This window comes from Perca fluviatilis, chromosome 19 (assembly GCF_010015445.1).
Source record: "Perca fluviatilis chromosome 19, GENO_Pfluv_1.0, whole genome shotgun sequence".
Lineage (NCBI taxonomy): Eukaryota > Metazoa > Chordata > Actinopteri > Perciformes > Percidae > Perca > Perca fluviatilis.
Genome location: NC_053130.1, coordinates 25,534,034 through 25,553,429, shown reverse-complemented (window position 1 = coordinate 25,553,429; position 19,396 = coordinate 25,534,034). Strand labels below are relative to the sequence as shown.

Genomic DNA, 19,396 nt, shown 5'->3' with positions numbered 1-19,396 from the left:
CAAAACTACCTGAGAGTTTTCAGCTAAAACAAGTGGACAATTGAGCGAAGTCTGAGAAAGTTTCCATGGAATCAGAAGACAAAGTGAGATTGACAAGGGGAAAGAGGAAAACAGAACTTCACCGGGAAAGTCTACCAAACAGTGCTAAGACCTGTGTGTAAGTGTGATGTGCATGAGGAAATTGGAGGTTGGGTGTTTAGCTGGGTACAGAGGCTGGCTTAGTGTCAGCATGCGTCAGTGCTCAGATTGTCCAAAATGAGAGAATATTCACTGTCGCTCCAACAATGAAACCCAATACCGTGTTCTTCCTACTTCCGCAACATTTGTTGTTCATTCATTATCTCTGACAATGTAAATGACTCATCACATTTAAAATGGCTCCCTAAGGTTAACAGACCCCAGAAATGATGTCAGTGAAATCATGGGCATTTAGGTTACGGCCCAGTTCCCTTGGCCTGAAATCCCAGTTAGAGTACAAGGCAGAGCAGAGGGAGAATTAGTCTTCCTTGCTTGATGGCTGTTATACTTGGCCATTTCCTGACCCACTGTGAATAAAGCTCCAATTTATGGCAATTATCCATGTTAAAGACGGCACCCATACAAATTAGCAAAAATGCCAGAGGTGATGAGAACGTGTGAGCTAAAGTTGCTATTATCATATTATTCAGCTGGAATACCTCACATGTACAGCAGATCACAGCTAAAAATGGCTTTACACATGTTATCTGTAAGGCCAGTTATGCTAAAGCTAAATTGATAATTCTTCTATTTATGTGCTCCTGAGAAACAGCGTATTTGTGGCAACGAGGAGGGTAAGAGAGGACTTTCACCCCAGAACAGCTGACACAAGCGATCCGTTATTTCTTAGAGGGGAGGTCAGGCACATGGGGTCTCCACACACATCACACACCTCGGGCCATGACCACTCAGCAACGCCCTCCCCATCTCTGGCCCGGCCCTGTCACATCTGGCCCCAAAGACCCGGGACGCTTTCTTTCCCCTGTTCAAAATGCACCAGTGGTTCCCATTTAACACCTGTTCGCCCTAATTTCCATTTTCGGGGACGCTGTGGATTTCAAATCATTTATCACTTCCCAAAGTGCTTCCACATGTGCGCTGCCTTTCCCAGTGTGCGGGGTTCCTGCCTCCGGCCAACCTTTTCCAAATGTATTAAAATTCAGTTTGGTCCAAAGAAGTTCAGACACTGATGTTTCATTGTGGTGATGTCTGGTAATTATTAGTCTAAATTACAGCTCCGGCATGTGACTTGACAGGGTGGACTCCATGTTTAAGAGGAGAGATGGGGCGAGGAGGTAGGACCAAGGTGGTCTGTCACGCTTTGTGCACTTTTATAACTGTGTTCCCCAACACTGGGATGTCAGTCAGACTGAAACAGTTTCGCCACCGTGGAAACACTTGTGTGGTTAGGGACCTGAGAGGGCCCACTGGGGCCCACTGTGGGGCAGCTGGGTGAAGGCTGTGTCAAAAGCACTCCACTGTGAGGGGAAGACTCCCACATCGAGCTCTGATGAACATTAAATACCAACTGCAGTCCAGTTGATATTCAAGGTCAGAGTTCATATTGTGAAACCAGGATTAGATCACAAAGTGGAAAATGATTTGAATGAAAGTGAAATGAAATTATGTCTTGGGGCTCTTTGGTCAACAGTCCCCAAGCCTCAGCAGCACACCAATAGTGTGTAATAGATTTGACAAAATGGGACGGGAGACATGCAACCTACTTGGAAACTGTAGTGTGGTTATGTTGCGCATGTTGCTTAAAAAACGTAGACATGTTGAAGCGTCGACCTGTAAAAGCCCCTCCCGCATACAACAAATTTAAAGTGTGGGAATGCATTTGCATCCCTACATGTGCAGCTAAGCTGAAGCTCAGACAAAAAAGTTTAACAAAAGAAAGAAAAAAGAACAAGCACAAATGAAGAAAAAAAAAAAACCTGTAGCCAACTAATTGTGTTGTCATCATATTAAAATAACCAAAATGATGGTAGGTAATGAGAACCTTATCATCACCACATTTTCATGTTCAAGGGCATGTGCTACAGAAGTGAAAAAAAAAAAAGATATTTCCACAAACGCGCACACAAAAAAGAAATGTATTAAAATGTAATCTAATATAAAAAACAAAATTGCAACATTTGTGTTTACAAAGTTAGTTTTTTGACGCGCTAAGCTCCATCTTCAAGTGGCGAATGTTTGAAACTGTACTGTAAGTGTGCTTAATTAAAGTGGGCTGTGAAAATGTGCACTAATCAGATATGGTTGGTTACAAAGTCCATGAAATTACTAATTAGAATTTCATTAAAAGGTACTGCTTTATCATCTGAGGAAATCGTAACCTTTAAAATGCTTTCAGGAAGCCAGTATGCCTCCTTAAATGGGCTAAAAGAGAGAAACGGTTGGCTTTTGATGTAATATCTCATTTAGGATTTGAGCTAAATTGGACCATTTAAACATGTCATTGTTTTGGACGTAATTTATCAGACTAATTAATGACAGTTATTGCCTGGGTTGGGCGGCTGACAGAACACCAGGCTCCTGCAGGAAGAGATCACAAAGACAGACGTTTAGCGTGGATGAAAACACACCATTGCAGTAAGAAGCGTTTGCCAAGAACGAGAGCCACCTCCTTTTTGATTTCTCGTTTGGTTGGACTACGTCAGATGATTACCAATCGCTTTTCAAAGTGTTGTAGAGAATACAGAACACGTACAGTTGTTTGATGCTTATTTTAATCCATGTGTGTAATTTACCGTTTTATTTCAATGGTTGCCATGTTTATAGACATTAAATATCTCTTAAAGATCTATGCAACAAATCCTACGTTTTGCATTCCATCCTGTAAAGTACTTTAAAGTTTGCATCCTTTGGGCAGTTATGGTGTCGTCCACATGACCGTCTGCCTGATTACTATTCCTCCCATCAGTGAGTCAGGATGGGCTGTGTTAGTTGAAGGGATCGTATGTCAGCACTCAGGCCTGTTTATCTGAGAGACAGAGGCAGTGGAAGAAAAGACAAGCTGTTCTACTAATGACTGCCTGATTTAAGCGCCACAGAGTTCACTCTCTTCTACACGGCATCACAAGAAGAGAGAATAAGAGGCAAACTGTCGACATTGGGCAGATATGTGTGGAAAGCTGATTAGTTGATAGTTCACTCTGGTAACACCCATGAGTCAGAGGTGAGTACGGGTGAACAGTGAAAAGTAATACTGTAGGTTTCCCTTGTGTCATGACCTCTGCAGAGGTTGCTGCTGCAGATGTTGAAGAGGGAAAGCCGCTGGAGCAGAGTCGTGCATTATGGGCCAAAATTGTAAGTCTAACTGGGTGCAGTTCCAGTCTGACTTTACAGTCCGACCAAGTTCAAATGAAATGGAGAAACTGATCGAGACACACTATAAATGAAGGGAACTCATTCAAATGCAATGCTCCCATTAAGTTAAGTGCCAGTGTGGTGCAAAACAAGGCATGTCGGGAATGCAGCTGTTTAATTTGCCCTGCAGGCTTCATAAACCTTTGCCTTTGAAATACCAACCATGGTGGCAACATTCTGTCCTACCGTCTACATGTGTACACATGTAACGTATCGCCAAGTGTTTCTCATGCAACATAAATTCTCACTAGATGGGCAACTGGATGCAAAAAAAAGTTTGGAGAGCTAAAAAAAAAAGCTAAAAGAAGAGGTATCTTTTTCAATTTGTATTTAATTTCTTTTAAAATAATAATCAAACTGACTCCTAAAATTAAAAGACCAACAATGATTAAACTGATTTTCACAGACACTTTAGTTGATTGTGCTTGATGCCTGAGGCCAGATCATGTCGTTAGTTTGATTTGTGGCACATCCTGGTTCCTCAAGTGGAAACTAATTTGCACCTTCGCACGGGTGACACTTAGGCATTAGCTTGTGAGTGTGTCAGTACCTGTAATTAAAGCAGATGGTCAAATAACCCTGTCAGGACTGTTAACAAAGTAGGGCCTCTACATGGTCCTAATTCCCTGCCTGTTTGCAGAGCAGAGCTGTGCCTTGGCCAATTCCCTCTGCACATTGTTACAGAGTTGTTTTTTCACTCGGTTCGGGCCTTATTAAAGCTGTGGCTACAATTAAGGCATACAGCAAATAGACTTGGTTGAGGACAACAGAGAGGTGGTTTAGGCGACAGTCTCTGTGACATGCCAGATATGACCCTAAATGACTTGAAATGAAGCCTGTTAATACCAAGCTGCCTAATCTCCACAGCACAGGTACTCATGTTTGAATGACCTTCAATCAGTCCACTAAAAGAAAGGGTTATTTCATCTTTTTTTTCTCCCCCCGGAAGCAAAGAAAGAAAGAAAGAAAAAAGAACAAGTACACCATGGGAGGTCACTAAATTAAAGCTGTGACAGATCTGTTAGTGTGCGGTGGGGCTTATATTTGAAAATAACCCAGTGAGATTGCTAATAGGCCATTTTCTCTAAACTAGTTCCAAATTTCTGGTTCGTCCCCCTTAAATTGTGAGATGTGTTTAAAAGCACCACACTGAGATATGTGCTAAATACCAGCTGAGCAAAAAAAAAAAAAAAAATCCCCATATCTGTCATTAAAAGGATCATAGAGTATAATCATGGAACACATGCTGTAATAGCGCATTCAGCAGTCCTGTGCAGTCACTATACTTTCTGACATGATACTACAGCACATACTGCAGCCTGTAATTATCTGTTTCCTGGAGGTGGAGGGCTGTGTAAAACTGCCATGAGCTCCTGTGTGCTTTTCATAAAATGCCTTTCTCCTCTTTGGCAATCACCCGCGCCGACTGACTCACTGGGCTTCGACAAGGAACTTAAGCAGGTTCACACCAGGAGGGGCAGTAGTACAGCAGCCATCTGCTTAGGAGAACAAAGACCTCGTAAAATACAGTGCACACACCTACACATCACTTACTGTACAAACCTGTATTCTTTAACTTGCTTATTCATTTGGGTGAGGTATCACACTTGGACTTGAAGTGTATTACTGTATAAGCCTCCTGTTATTTTGTTGTGTTTTTTTTTTTTGACTGGACTGCCATTGTGTGCCCATCAAGCCAGCGTCATTTAGTTTAGCCCCGGATTCTGTATCAGGTCTTAACATGACCCTTCATCCCCACAGACAACTGGGAACAGCCAGGAATACATGATACCCATATCTTTTAGCAGCGTGAGATTAAAGAAGCTAAATAAACATAATCAACACAGGATAGTGCTCTTGTCCACTGCCTTATCTAAAAATACTAATACGTCATCATCCTGCTACTCAGAATGGTGTAGGTATTGAAGGGCTTTCTTAATGATATAGCAAACGGAGGCAGGGAGAGTGTGTATGTGTTTGTATGCGAGTGCTTGTGGTGGTGGAGGTAGAGCAGGAGGAGAGAAAGAGAGGGTAAAAAAACATTAATTATTAGCCCCAGTGGGATCTCTTATATTCTGTCTAGCCTGGACAACACCAATTAATACAGCAATTATTATCCTGGCCCGTAGCACAGGGTTGACTAAGCTGGCTTGCCTTCTGACGATTATGGCGTGAGGGGGAGCAGCAGAAGAGAGGCATGCTGGAGCGAGATTATTCATCTCACACTAAACCCCTGCTTTTATGATGCATGGGTGATGGGGGAGATAGCCAAAAGAGCCAAAGAGTAATTTTGTCTGCACATTTCGACTCAGCATTACTGCACCACAATCTCCCTATAGATTAATTTCTGTTGGGTGTCATCTTTAAGGGTGTAGGGGAGCATCAACTCGATAAAGAATGAACCGCGCAGACATTTTCTCACATTTCGCCCTCCTCCGGAGTAACAAGCAGGCCTAAAGCTGTACTTTAAGTCTGAGACCCTCTAGATCCTGTGTGACAGGTGCACAGTTCACAGTGCTACTCCTTTTCTTATACCCCCGAGGTCTTATTCCAGGCTGTGACCCAGCCCTGCACCGCATTCATTTCCTAAACATTGTCTTCTCCCCTCCCCTCTCTTGGCCCCGATTCCTAAGCAGTGGACGCAGATGTAAGCAATAGCTCCACCTAGTTTCTGCAGCGCAGCTCTCGCCCATGCACTCCTTTTGAGAGCAGCACAGACGGCTGAATGGGGCTCAGATGAGAGAAGATCTGCCATTTCAAATAAAATACCGCTCCCATATTATCCCCCTACTCCAGTCAAATTATCCACTGTGCTCTATTCTTCCTCATCATCTTTTTGGACAGGAGAGCTCTCTGTCTCTCTTGTTCTATTTTTGCGCCTCCCCGTCCTCTCCTGCAGTGACAGCCCTTGCAGGAGCATCTTAAGCACATATGCCCCTTTTCCCCGCAGCCACTGTAAAATCTGTGCTGACAGCCAATGAAAACAACACGGATGCTTGCATGTTATCTTGACATGGCCATGTTAAGCTTCGCTCTCATGATGCTAAATGGTCGTCATAAACCTTTTAAGATCTGAGCCGCCTAATATGGACTTTTATAAAAACATTATGCTATGTAATATGTTTAGGTTCAGCGAGGACGTGCAGTAGGCAGCTACTTCTCACTGTCACGGAGCTCAAAAGTCAGCCACTTTATCAAAACAATGTGTAAGCCGTATTCAAAAAGAACCAGCAAGGTGTTTACATAGATGCATATTCTATCCCTTGAATGTACCATTTTTCATGTTACAGGATATTTTATTTAAAAACATATTTAAAATAATAGCATTGATGTAGATTTTTTTTTTTTAATGTTCCAAAATAATGTTCTACTGTCTCCTGCTCTCTAATCTATCTCCGCTTTTCTATGGGATCAATTGACAAAACAATTACAGTCTACAGGATCTAGTCTAACAAGCCCTTGGAGTACTAAGAATGATTAGATGGCGGGTATTACATGAGGAACCCATCTTTGGATTAGTGATGAACACAATAAATTCTGAAATAAGTGGAGGAATATGTACATCCCTTTCATGGAAGACGCTTAGGTGATTGCTGCCACGAGAGGATTTGTCAGCATAACACAGGATCTCAAACAATAATGTGTGTGTGATAGGACACCATGGAACACATTCATAGCCGAATTCACTGCCTGTTGTGTAAATGGATTTCTCCTCCATGCAACCCGAGCGAAGGGCCAGAAAGAAATCTGCTTGGTTTCATCATCGTTTAGTTGAATACATTAAACCAGCCTCATCATCATCATCATAAAGAGAAAGCAGCAGCACAAAAAAAAAACTTGAATCCAAGCAAATGTCTGCCTCCAACAGCTTACAGGTTTTAGTTAGTAATTGGTGCATGTTCTGTCCAGCAGGACCGTCATTTATTTACAGGGGTGTTGTGTTGCGCCTCAGTACAGAAAACAGGCCAGGCCTCTAAGAGGAGGTGCTGTCATTGTCACTGCGAGGTGTAGGATAACAGCTCTTGAGCAGGTTGTAATTAGAGTGGCTGAGGTGTAATGATGGTGCAAGATTCCTGCTCCTGCAGCCGGTGCCAAACTGGACCGGGGTGCCGATGGCACACGTTGAGTGGCATCCCAGCCAGAGCGGGGTTGCCACCTCGCTGTCTCTGTCTCTGCCTGTGACTTGGTGCAGCACAGTGGACACCTGACAAGACGGCTGCATCACATCAAAGACGGGGGTTTGGATTCAAGTCGCTGAACATTTTCACAATAGTTTCCCCAGCTGAACTGGAGAGGTTCCCAACAGGTGGTAATCATAATAATTATAATGATCCTGAGTTATTAAAGTGATTCTCGAGAGACAGAGGTAGTGCGTTGGCTTGAAAGCTAAGTGAGACGTGAAAGAATTTGTGGTTTACTGATTGACTCGTACATAAAATGTTTGTTCAGACTGGGTGTTGCTTGAAGACACAACATTTTCAGACCCACTCCTCTTTTCATATGGTCACATTTTAACTTGCTCACAAGATGTGTACAGTACAACTACCAACACACACATAACACACACACACACACACACACCTCTTTTTGCACTCTTGGCAAAATGAAAACTTCTGTCGGAGTCAGATTGAAATTTATATCAGTTTGTCAGGCGCAAGCCAAAAATGATCTTACTACACATTATTTTGATAAGTTTTGTGCCAGAGATAGAGAAGAAATTGAGGCAAGATGGAAGAAAGTACCCCACACTCCACACACCAGATAAGTGCAGAAGCCAAGATTCCTCTCACTGCTCCATCAGTAAGTGCTCAACCTGACCCTAAAAAAAAAACCAAGCTTTTGATAGAGATGCCTCTTTGCATAATATTCCGCCCTCATCTATACTCTATAACCTGCACAGAGTCAGAGAAGAAACAGCATCAATCACTCCCAAAATGTTCAAAAACAGCAATGCACTAATTCTGTTTTCCATCTGTTGGTTCTGTACATTAAAATGTGTGTGTGCCTGCATGTATCACTAACTGGCATGTACCAAGAGTTCGTCAAAGTACAAACTGCTACGACCTTACGTGATTGAACTTTTACATTAGTTTGTAAGCAGTTCTCTATCTGACACTAGAGAGACAACACAGCTGAGGAATTTAAAATGAGACGACGGGGGGGTGGAGTGTTATGTCAATAAAGTGTTGACATATAATTTTCTTCCCTTGCTTATTTATTTACTTTAATGAAGAGAAAGCCTTTATCTGTGGCTGAACCACCACCATGAAATTCTTTTCTTGGCTATGTGTGGAGTCAACCACAGTTTAACACAGTTACAGCATGTCAGAGCTGCAGCACAGAGCAATGCAACTCATTACCGCTCTGCTAGAGAACATAACCACAATAAAAACACGCCTTTCCACCAGGGCAGGCGGCGGGGGCAGCCACTTTATTTGTGTCCAACCCCAAGAGTGAAAGGAGTGGGCGAGCTGTGGTTATGCTGGCTGGGTCAAGCCAGGGTTGACTTTTAGTGTACTGTAATGTTGTAGAATATGAAATACTGTTATATTATTATGGTAGTTCAGGCTCATAATGTATTTCTCTCTTACTGTACTTTAACTGGGTGAGATCTATATATATTTTTTTAAATAGTTATTATTATTATTATATTTATGGATATAGCCAGTTTACTGAGGAGTCTGACATGTGGTGAGCCAGTCAGGGACAGGCATTTTCCCGGAGTCCTGGTGGGCTAGTGGGAGCAGACCCCCACAGGCCATAAACTCCATAATGTAGGCCATCACAGCAGCTAGCCCGTAAGTCTGACTTCTGAGGGGCTTCCAAAATACCATGGCAGCGCTTTCATTTCCCCACCACTCGCCAGGCAGCCACAAGAATGTCAATACAAATGAAAGAATGTCTCGGGAAAATGTCGAGAGGATTAATCAACACCTGTACTCCTTGGATGTGGATTTACAAATGGCTCTAGACTAAGAGACAGTGCAAACTACGCAAAGCAAGACCCTGGGATTCATCAGTCTTCGCATTCATCATATTGTAAGCAGAAATAGATCAAGTGTGTTCTACCAGGGGCTTGGACTGAAACCATAAAAATGTACCTGTTGCTTGACACACGTTAGAGATGAGTACATGTGTGATGTGAAGCAGACTGGTAAAGGTCAATATTTGTACAGTGAAGAGACACACTGAATGGGCAATGTGACGGAGTCTTCAAATGATCGCAAATGCATAAACAAAACAAGTTTATGATTATATTATGGGAATCGTACACAATAGCCAAGTTGTTTCTTATTTGAATTTTTAGTAGTATTATCAGAATGCTCCCTGCTAGTGTTATAATGTTTTATTATGGATCATTATTGTTGATGAATTAACATGTGAGCACTACTTGAATGTTTTATCTGGTCAAGGTGGAGCTCGTTTGAACTGCTTCATATTCTGTTGGGTAGTTTCATTTATGAAAATGTGTTCATACCTTATGAACTGATATGTTTCCTATGTAAAAACATCTGAAAAGGAACTAAAGCCGTTAAATGAAGTAGAGTAAAGTATAGTATAGTAGAAGTATAAAATATAAAATGGAAATACTCTGGTAATGTACAAATACCTTTAAAAATGTACTGAAGTCAGTGTACAAAACTTAGGGGGACAAACCGTAACAAAGCCCCAAGAAATCTCAGAATGCCCCTAAAAACCTGATTGATGTGCAAAAATTGCCTCCAAAATTTTGCATATATATATATGCAAAATTTTTGTCACTGGCAATTTTTCCTACATTAAAGCGTAACTCTCGTCAAAATGCAACCTAGGGTGTTTTTGTGAATATACCCGAGTCAAACTTTCGTTTAAAAGCATAATTAGAATGGAAGTGCCACTTTTAAGATTTACCGTATTCTCGATTTTCGGTCAAATGGCCTTTGGAATGGGAGTGCTAGGGGCACTACTGTGATCGCATCAAAATCAAGATTTTTAAAACACTAAGAAGGCTCGACACAACATGAAACTTTGCTCCAAGTATCACCAGGGGCTCTCCACATGAACTCCAGCATTGAGAACATTGGTTGTGTACCCAGAGTTTACTAAAAAAGGAAAGAACGACTCACTGTAGCTGTTGTTGTTTACGCTATGCGCCATCTTGTCAGTCAAAACGAGTCTATCTCTGAATGCGAATGAACGGACTCCATAGGAGGAAATGTCATTCTTATATGAGGCTCCTTTTTTAACTACAAGGTCAATATTGTTTTTCCACTAACGACAAAAACAACAAATTATCCGTGAATTTATATGGAACTAAGCTTTATTATTATTATTATTTATTTTTGACTGGCTAGATGGACGACGACTGGAAAAACCAACAGCTACAGTGAGTCGTTCTTTCCTTTTTTAGTAACCTCTGGGTACACAACCAATGTTCTCAATGCTGGAGTTCATGTGGAGAGCCCCTGGTGATACTTGGAGCAAAGTTTCATGTTGTGTCGAGCCTTCTTAGTGTTTTAAAAATCTTGATTTTGATGCGATCACAGTAGTGCCCCTAGCACTCCCATTCCAAAGGCCATTCGACCGAAAAACGAGAATACGGTAAATCTTAAAAGTGGCGTTTCCGTCCTAATTATGCTTTTAAACCAAAGTTTGACTCGGGTACATCCACGAAAACACCCTAGGTTGCATTTTGGCGAGAGTTACGCTTCAAGCCATCATTTCATTTTCATTCAATTCATCTAATTTCCATCTAATTTCCATTTTCCTAACATACACTCACACAAACAGAGCTATTGACTGTTAAATATAAATGCACTGATAACAGCAACAGTATGCTTGTTATTTACTAATGTTGGCAGAAGGTGGTGATTACTATATGCATTTTAATCTGGGCTCATTTCACATAAAAAAACTGCAACTTTAAGAGCTTATTACTATTTTCACTTATTACCCAAATATTTTTTTTAATTTCCTACACTGACTAAAATACAGTCCTGAAGTATGTGTACTTTGTTACTTCCCACCACTGCAAATGTGTACAACATTAACAAAATGACCAGTGATTATGTCTCTTCAATAATTCAATTGTTTACGGTCTATCAATACCATTCTATGAAATAATGATATCAAGTCAACTTGATAGGTTATTCTATTTATTAAATTATTTATTAAAAGAAAATACTAGTTTAAATCTCTCAGAAAATGAGATGTAAAACAAATCAAGAAATGTTCATTCTAAAATCACCCATTTTATCTTGCCTTTTACCATGCCATTTAGTGTGATAGTCAACAGATTTTGCGAGTATATGAAAGCATTTCTTTTCTTTTAGTGATTTAAATTTAATTTTCTCAAAATCAGAGCAGCTTCTACTCGCTTCTTCATGTAAAACTTCAGCAGTAAACTGTTGTGTGCAATCTCTTCCAAATGTCTGCACCCAAACAGAATAATGATAATAGTCATCACAAATGTGCTTATCAGTGCTTACACCTATTACATTCACACTTATTATAATGAACAAATTACACTGCATTAGTGCAGCAGACGCGCTGTGTGACCTAACACTGAGTAATACACAGCTATGTTGTGTGTGTGCTGATATGTAGAGAGCAGATGATGTTATGAGGTGATAATGACCGTGCCGGGTTAATTGCTCTGCCAGCAGGAGACCTGTAATCACTGCGCTGTGATTATGTAATGGACCTTGCTGATATTGAACAGGTTAGCCGAGAGTGAGTTGATTCTTTTGGAGCATCCACAACATAGGCTTAATTTACATGCACACAAATATCAAGATTACACTGCTGTTAAGACAATAAAGGCAGTACAACAGGACTTATGTAAACAGCATACAGATTATGTCGGTCTGTGCTATTATGCCCTTAATATGAGTTAATTTGATCACAGTAGCTATTTGGAGTACAATGTTGTATATTAATATCAATAGATAACTATTTACCTTAAAGGGTAATTTCGTTTATTTTCAACCTGGACACTATTTCCCCATGCATTAGTGTCTAATAGACTGAGGCAAACCAGTATCTTTGAAATTGGTGCAGTATTGAGCGAGAACGCAGTGACCGGCTGCCGCCAACCAGGATGCAATGTAACTCAATTTTTGTCCACTAAAAGTGATTGGTTTGCCACTGACAGGCTCAGGTTGTTATTAAAAGTGTCTGACAACATTATCGATCTCACAAGGTGACTTCTTGTAAAAAAGACAGCGGTGTGGAGTATGGAATGTGAAAGATCCCCCCAAAATTACCCTTTGATTACATTTCTTAAAGTCTCTTCAAACTGTGTTAATATGTTCAATTGGTGACGAAGTTCAAGTTAGTTGATTATGCATGGCTACTTCACTTAATAACAATATTGTCTTAATCAGGGTATTGGTAATCAAAACAGTGTTGTTTGTACTACGAAGCTTATCGAACTTAGAGGACAAGGCTGGTGACATTCTATATTTTTGATATAGTATATATTTCTTTTTGTCAATCAATCCCATGAAAAGACCAAAACCAACAAGGAATTGATCCTGTGAACAAGTACTGCCTGTGAAGCCAAAGCCTGAATTTAAACCCATCAATAAGCCACACCACTGCATTGGCTGACATCTTCCTGCATTATGATGAACACAAGCACTGTAGTTTATTTTGAGTCAGTCCAACATACACCGTCCTGCTGCTGTAAATACTCAATAAAATAAGTGTATTAATCCGCAGCTGGAAATAGTCCCCCTATAAATGCACTATTTACTCCTGTTTGAGTTATGCTTGTTAAAAATGACAGTGCCAAGATGTTTCAGGAAATTACTTAGCCTTTTTTTTTTTTAAATGAAACTACACATTTGTGACTCATCTGTCAAGATGTATTTAGAGATTTCAATCAACCCCTCAGCTACATCACTTGCACCCAATTGCCTTTTCACCTGGGTGTCAGATGCAGGTCAGAGTGGTGAAAACGTTGAGCAGAGCTCGACCTCCCTCATACTGGCAGACACTGGACCTGGCTCACCCTTCACTGGTCGGACGCTATCTGTCCCCACAAAACAGGACGATCCATGATTTCCAAGCAAGGTGCAGCACACCGCTGTCACTGCCCACCTCTTCATTGCTTGCACCTGCTAAAACATTTGAGGTATTTGAGCAGCAGGGCAACACATTTGCTTTTCATTTAACCTGCCTTTGGAGACCTTTGAAGTACATAATAGCAGAGCAGCATAGGTCCCCCTCCCATCCCCCTTAATCATTTACCTAGTAAAGGCGCATTCTCTGCAGCTAACCCATCAAGCGGAAAACGAGTTTGGCCCGCTGTTTCTCTCTCCCTCCCTTTTTTTCCCCTCCCACCTTTCCTCCCTTGCTCTCTCTCTCTCTCTCTCTCTCTGTCATTCCCTCCCCATACCATTGTGAAACCCTCACGCAGTTGCTCACTGACTCTACTGTATGTGAATGAGGGAGGCATGGAGCCAATTGTTGGCCACGTCTGGGCGAGAAAGGTTTCAAGAGATGGTGTGGCTGGCAGCCCATTGATACAACATGGTTCATTATCTTTTGCGTACAATCATGAAGAAATGTATTGGCATAGGGAATATAGCCTTTGTATTTTGGGCAAGATAATGAGACTTCTGTGCCTCAACAAGGAACATGAAAAAGATCTGGTTATAAATTTGAGTTGGGAATGGAGCCAGATTTGGCCTAAATGTTTAATCATCTTCATTGATAATAGCATATGTTTTAATTCGTGCTTGTGAATTAGACAGATGGGACTGTCTGAGTGTGAATGTGTGAGTGTGTTTGTGTGTGTGTGTGTCCAAGGGGGAGTGAAGAGAAGCAATTAGAGTAATTATCTCACAACTGTAATTTGATTATTATGTATAAGATAAATCCTTTTTATTTCTTATCTGAGCTCTGTGGACTTTCTGGGAGATATGGAGATATAAGAAATATTTTCTACAAATGAAACATCTGTTTATGTTTTACAGTATCCTGTAATCAGATTCACTGAAGTGAGTGTAAGGATCAGATGATTTGGGCAATTCGCAGGACAGCTCAGAAGCAACAGCCACATATCCAAATATATATTGAATGCTCCACAGTGGAGGCAGCGATGAATTTAACACACATGCACGCCTACGTCACGTGCATTACCTTCTCACACACACACACACACACACACACACACACACACACACACACACACACACACACACACACACACACACACACACACACACACACACACTAAAGATTCGGAAGATGCTTCGCAGGGAAATTTGCTTAGGAAATGCCACAGGGCAATTTGCCCGACCAGCTAAAGCTATTTGTACATTACAATTCCTGTGACTGTGGGCAATAACTCCAGCTGACTGAGGATGTTTCTGTTACAGGAAGCTGGGGTTACAGATGCAAGTTCGCAGCAATACACTAAAATAATGCCCAGCACTCTTGAATTTCTGCTACATAGCTGTGATAGTTACTTATTGCTAGGAATATATCACTGTGTAAGAGTTTATTCTACAGTTTTATTCTCAGTAAACATAGAGATTCAGAGATGGAGGCAGGCATCATTGATAGAGCTCCTTTGAGTCCAACAAAGTGAGGAAATAAAGAAGTCCTGCTTGATGACCATCAACTAAATGTTAAGTATGAACACAAATGTTGATCCTGACACCTCTCTGCTCTTTTTGAGTGCTTCGTAAGAGTACCATACTCCTCTTTATGTCAACAGTATGGCTTGGAGTCATAGCACATCTAGGCTGCTAATTTTATAAATCAAGGTGCAGGGCGCAAAGTGTGGTCAAGTGCACTGTGCGCATTGCTGTAAGTATGCTGCACATCGAAAGCACACATGGAAACAGGGTGGGATTAGGAAGAATCTATAGTCATACTTTGGTGGGTGTGTTAGGGGCTTAAACAATCTGGCCAATCAGCACCTCATCAATATGACATACTTAAAAGTCTTGTAGAGTTAAGAGAAATTCACTTGACCTGGCAAAGATTTGGACCTCTGGGTGGGCAGTTGTGGCCATCATTCTATTCCACTAAAAAACAAGAAGTTCTTTTATAACGTAAAAGATCACACTGTGTTGTAGGTTAAATAATCACAGAAAACAGAACGAGGAAAACACTTGAATTTCAATCTGCTCTGTATGGAGTTGCTGAGTCGGTCTTCTCAAAGAAGATGCAGGCTGTTCGGAAATCAGTAGCAGCTCTCTTTGTTACACGGCCTTCTGAGCCATCAAAGAATATATGCTCCATCACTTCATTGTTCAAGACTCAAATCCACATTTAAATCCTCTCGCCTTTGTCTTCTTCCAAATCACATGGCTGCATCCCACTCTGAGAACTCTGTTAGCCATTCTAACCGACCAGGCTTAAAGGCATAGACTACAAGCAACTACAATGACTGTATCTCGAATGTAAGTAGGTTCAAAGCTAAATGTTGAATGATCCTAAATTTAAAGAGCTTTTCAGTGTTACAATGTATAACAACCTTTTTGACCAATAAAATCATCTGGAAAAAGCTGAAAGTAAAAGCAGAAAGTTGTTCATTAAAACCTACAGATCAATAAAAAAAACACCTGAGGTCAATAAATAAAAGAAAACAGGCAGTAGCAGGGTTTCTGTACACATCCCTGAATAGCAGCACACTCACTACTTATGGTGCTATCAATGTCAGTCACATCTCCTCGCTCGCATTTTACTAGGGCCCTTGAGTGGTTCTCTTTAATGCTCAATTTAACACAATCACCGTATGAAAGGACCACCTTCGCCACCTGGCTCTTTCCTTCGGGAGAAAACCAGGCTGAGGATCAAACTCTTGACCCTGCTAACTAAAATTGTTATGCCCCCTTACAAATGAATCTGATATGCATGCTTACTTAACATATCTCCTTTCCTCTTACCACAGCTCCTGGTTCATTTGGGATCATTAAACTTTCTGTTACTTGCCTTTAGCGTCGTTAGCACCCGGCGCCGGGGGTTTGTGCTGGCTGGGTTCAGGTTGCTGTAGAGTTGCCACCTGGGGGACTAGCTGTGGCTCTGTCCCCTGACTGAAGTCTCGTAGCGCTGGCGAGTGAGTCAGACAGACCAGAGTGAAGTAGCCCATAAAGCTGACGTTACGTGGCGAATTTAATCCTGGGTTAGCCCAGCGCTGTTAACCGTGGTCAAAACAATCAATTGGAAAATAACTTGATGAGCGTGTTGAACGCTGTTGTAACCTTATAACGTTTCGGGTACGGTTTAGCCACCAAGCATTAGCACAGGTCACTCGTATCATCTGGTGTTTACCGCGTTTTGCCGGGTTAGAGCAACTAGAGGGGTCAAAGGTTATATGACGCCATTGACAGGCGACCAAACGACACGCTCCGTGTCGATGATTCAAATTACAGATTTCTCTGGGTTTGAACATTGTTGGAAACATTTGGAATAATGTAAGTACACAACTAAAAAATATATAACATAGGTTTAGAGAAATGTTACATATTATATCTTTAAAGACCACTTCAATGAGGCCAAGCAGAAGTGCCCTCGAGAGAAAAAAAAACTGATATTTGTTTGTGTTCATATGCACTCATGACTCCTCTCTCAGTCACATCAACCAAACTTTAGGGCTTGTTAAAAAGGGCCAATCATCATGTTATCTTTAAAGCCCAAATAATAGGGAAGGGATAAAAAAAAAAAAAAAGAAAAAAAGATGAAAAAGGGACACGGGGCTTAAAATCAAATAAATCACACCTGGATCTGGGTGAAACTGGCAAAGCGCTCCTCATATTGCACTCAAATTACTCCATTTGTTCCCTTAGATATTTTAATCCCGACTGACCTCAAACTTCCCATGAACCAGGGCCTGAACAAAAGGCCGCCCACTGTCCTTGCAGTAAATCTGTTGTCTCCCTTCTGGGCCCTCAACAGGGGATCATAGATCAGCACTGCTCTGCAGCTTGCTTCAATTTACTCAATTAACTCTGGTAAAGCACTTGTAAGTTCTGCAGATGTTGGTTTATTATCGAGGCCTAAAATGTACAAGTGGGTTCAGGAGCCTGGGGTTGTGGCAAGGTTCACAAAGGGGGGGGGAGGGCAAACTAATTACAACCCTTAGTTTTAGTACAGAACATAGATTATGATAAGGGTGTATGTGCATCTGCAAAGCTTAATTTTTCTCTCACAAACTGCATATTAACTTGTGACTGTTGTTTAAAATATCTCAAACCAAAGTGTCTGCTAAGTAGCTTTAGAGAGAAACTATTTAAACCTTTACATTGAGCTATTCAAAGGTGGCCATTAACAGATTTAATTGAGCCTTTGAAATGACAGAGAGGTCCACTAAAGATGAGCAAACACAATGTAGATTATTTCTGCTGCTGCAGCTGTTAGACTTCCAACCGTCCTCTCTGAATAACGTTCTCTGAAGATCTTAGCCACATGAAATGACTTAGTCCCTTAGCCTGAATCAATTGCAGATGACAAACCTCAAGTGGCTAGCCGTAAATCATGATCACAATATTATTGCAATGTGTACAGTTATCTCAGTTATGACCTCGCACCTAAATAATTAGTAAAAATGCTTTGCATATTTATCTCCTTCCAGTTATCAGAAAATCTCTCATTTGCTAAAACATATAAAAAAACAACCTTTTTTTAATCTACTGCTAACCTCACTTGGATAAATCAAAGTAAAACTGACGTGAGGAATGTAAAGTATACGGTAAGGAGGATGCTAATATTTACCATGTGTTGTTACCATCACCATAAAACATTCTGCCGACACCGTCCATGTGTGCCCATATATTTCCTTGCATGGCCAACTACATTTCAATTAAGAGCGGCAAAACAGGATGACATTCATAGTGCTTTAAAATAAGGTTTTGACAAATTATTTTCCTCTGTCAAGCTAATATGCTAACTGCAGGCTGGGCCCTACTGAGCGAGGGCTTATCTATGTGCAGTTGGTGAGTCACAGGCCAAGTCAATGTTGGGAGGCTCTGCACCAGTTTAATGGCTTGCCAGTTGATTTTAATGTGAAAAGTATTGCTCGTACACAGGTACAGCAGCTTTAGCCACAGCACATATTTCTAATGACCTCACTCCTTCCTAAACACACTTCTCTTCTCTCACACTTCTCTTAAAAGATGAAGCATGTTATCAACTTGGCATAGCTCGTAAAGGAATCTTTAGCTGATCTGAGCTCAACTCTGATCAAAGATTTTCATCAACGTTTTGACAGGAAGTGATGATTTTATGTGATGTGATGATTAGCGGTGTCAACATTTTTCAAGATTTCACTTGCATTTCTGTATATTTTTTACATTTAAAAAAAAAACAATTTTTAGGATTCCTCAGAATACGTGTTGGAGTTTTATGTGAAACAGACACGGATGCAAATTAGCAGCGCTACTCATCCAGCCACAGCTTACTCTTACATCTTGATGTACTACATATCACTAGTGCCCGTCACACATCATCGATGAGCAATTTAATTAACACATCGCTCAGCCTTACATTACAATGGCCTTTGTTAAAGTGGCTTGATTTATACACATTTTCAGCCAGATTTTATGTCCCCGTACACACCCAAAATTTGTGTTTCCTGGTGTAAGAAGATACGGATCACTGCAGTTTACATTATTATTTACAGTATACTAATAATATTAAAAGATATCATCAGCAATCTAACCGGCCCTTTAAATTTACAATAAAATACTGACATAAAAATATATAGATTTAATTATAGCTGTGGAAGCTATTTGAGTGACCTTTTGATATTTGATGCATCGCTCCTGCAAAACAAGATGTTATGGCTCCAGAGCATTTGCTGTAAAACAGATTAGCACTATTCAAACACAAACTATGGCATGCAAGGCATCATGAAAGAGATGAGTCTCATACTGTCGACATTTCCCCCCATTTAGAAGATGAAAAGTAAGACAAAGTCTTTTGGGAGGCTATAAGAAGGAATTCCCCGCTAATGATATTCCCTGTGGGAAGAATGTAATTTATTCAAGTTAATGCGTCTTATTTTCTGTTC

General features: G+C 40.9%; 1 long non-coding RNA gene across 1 annotated transcript in view; it reads right to left on the bottom strand.

Annotated features, from left to right (window-relative positions):
• Positions 1–19,396, bottom strand: part of LOC120548233 — an 83,049-nt gene that overhangs the window by 31,148 nt on the left and 32,505 nt on the right. The window lies entirely within an intron of this gene.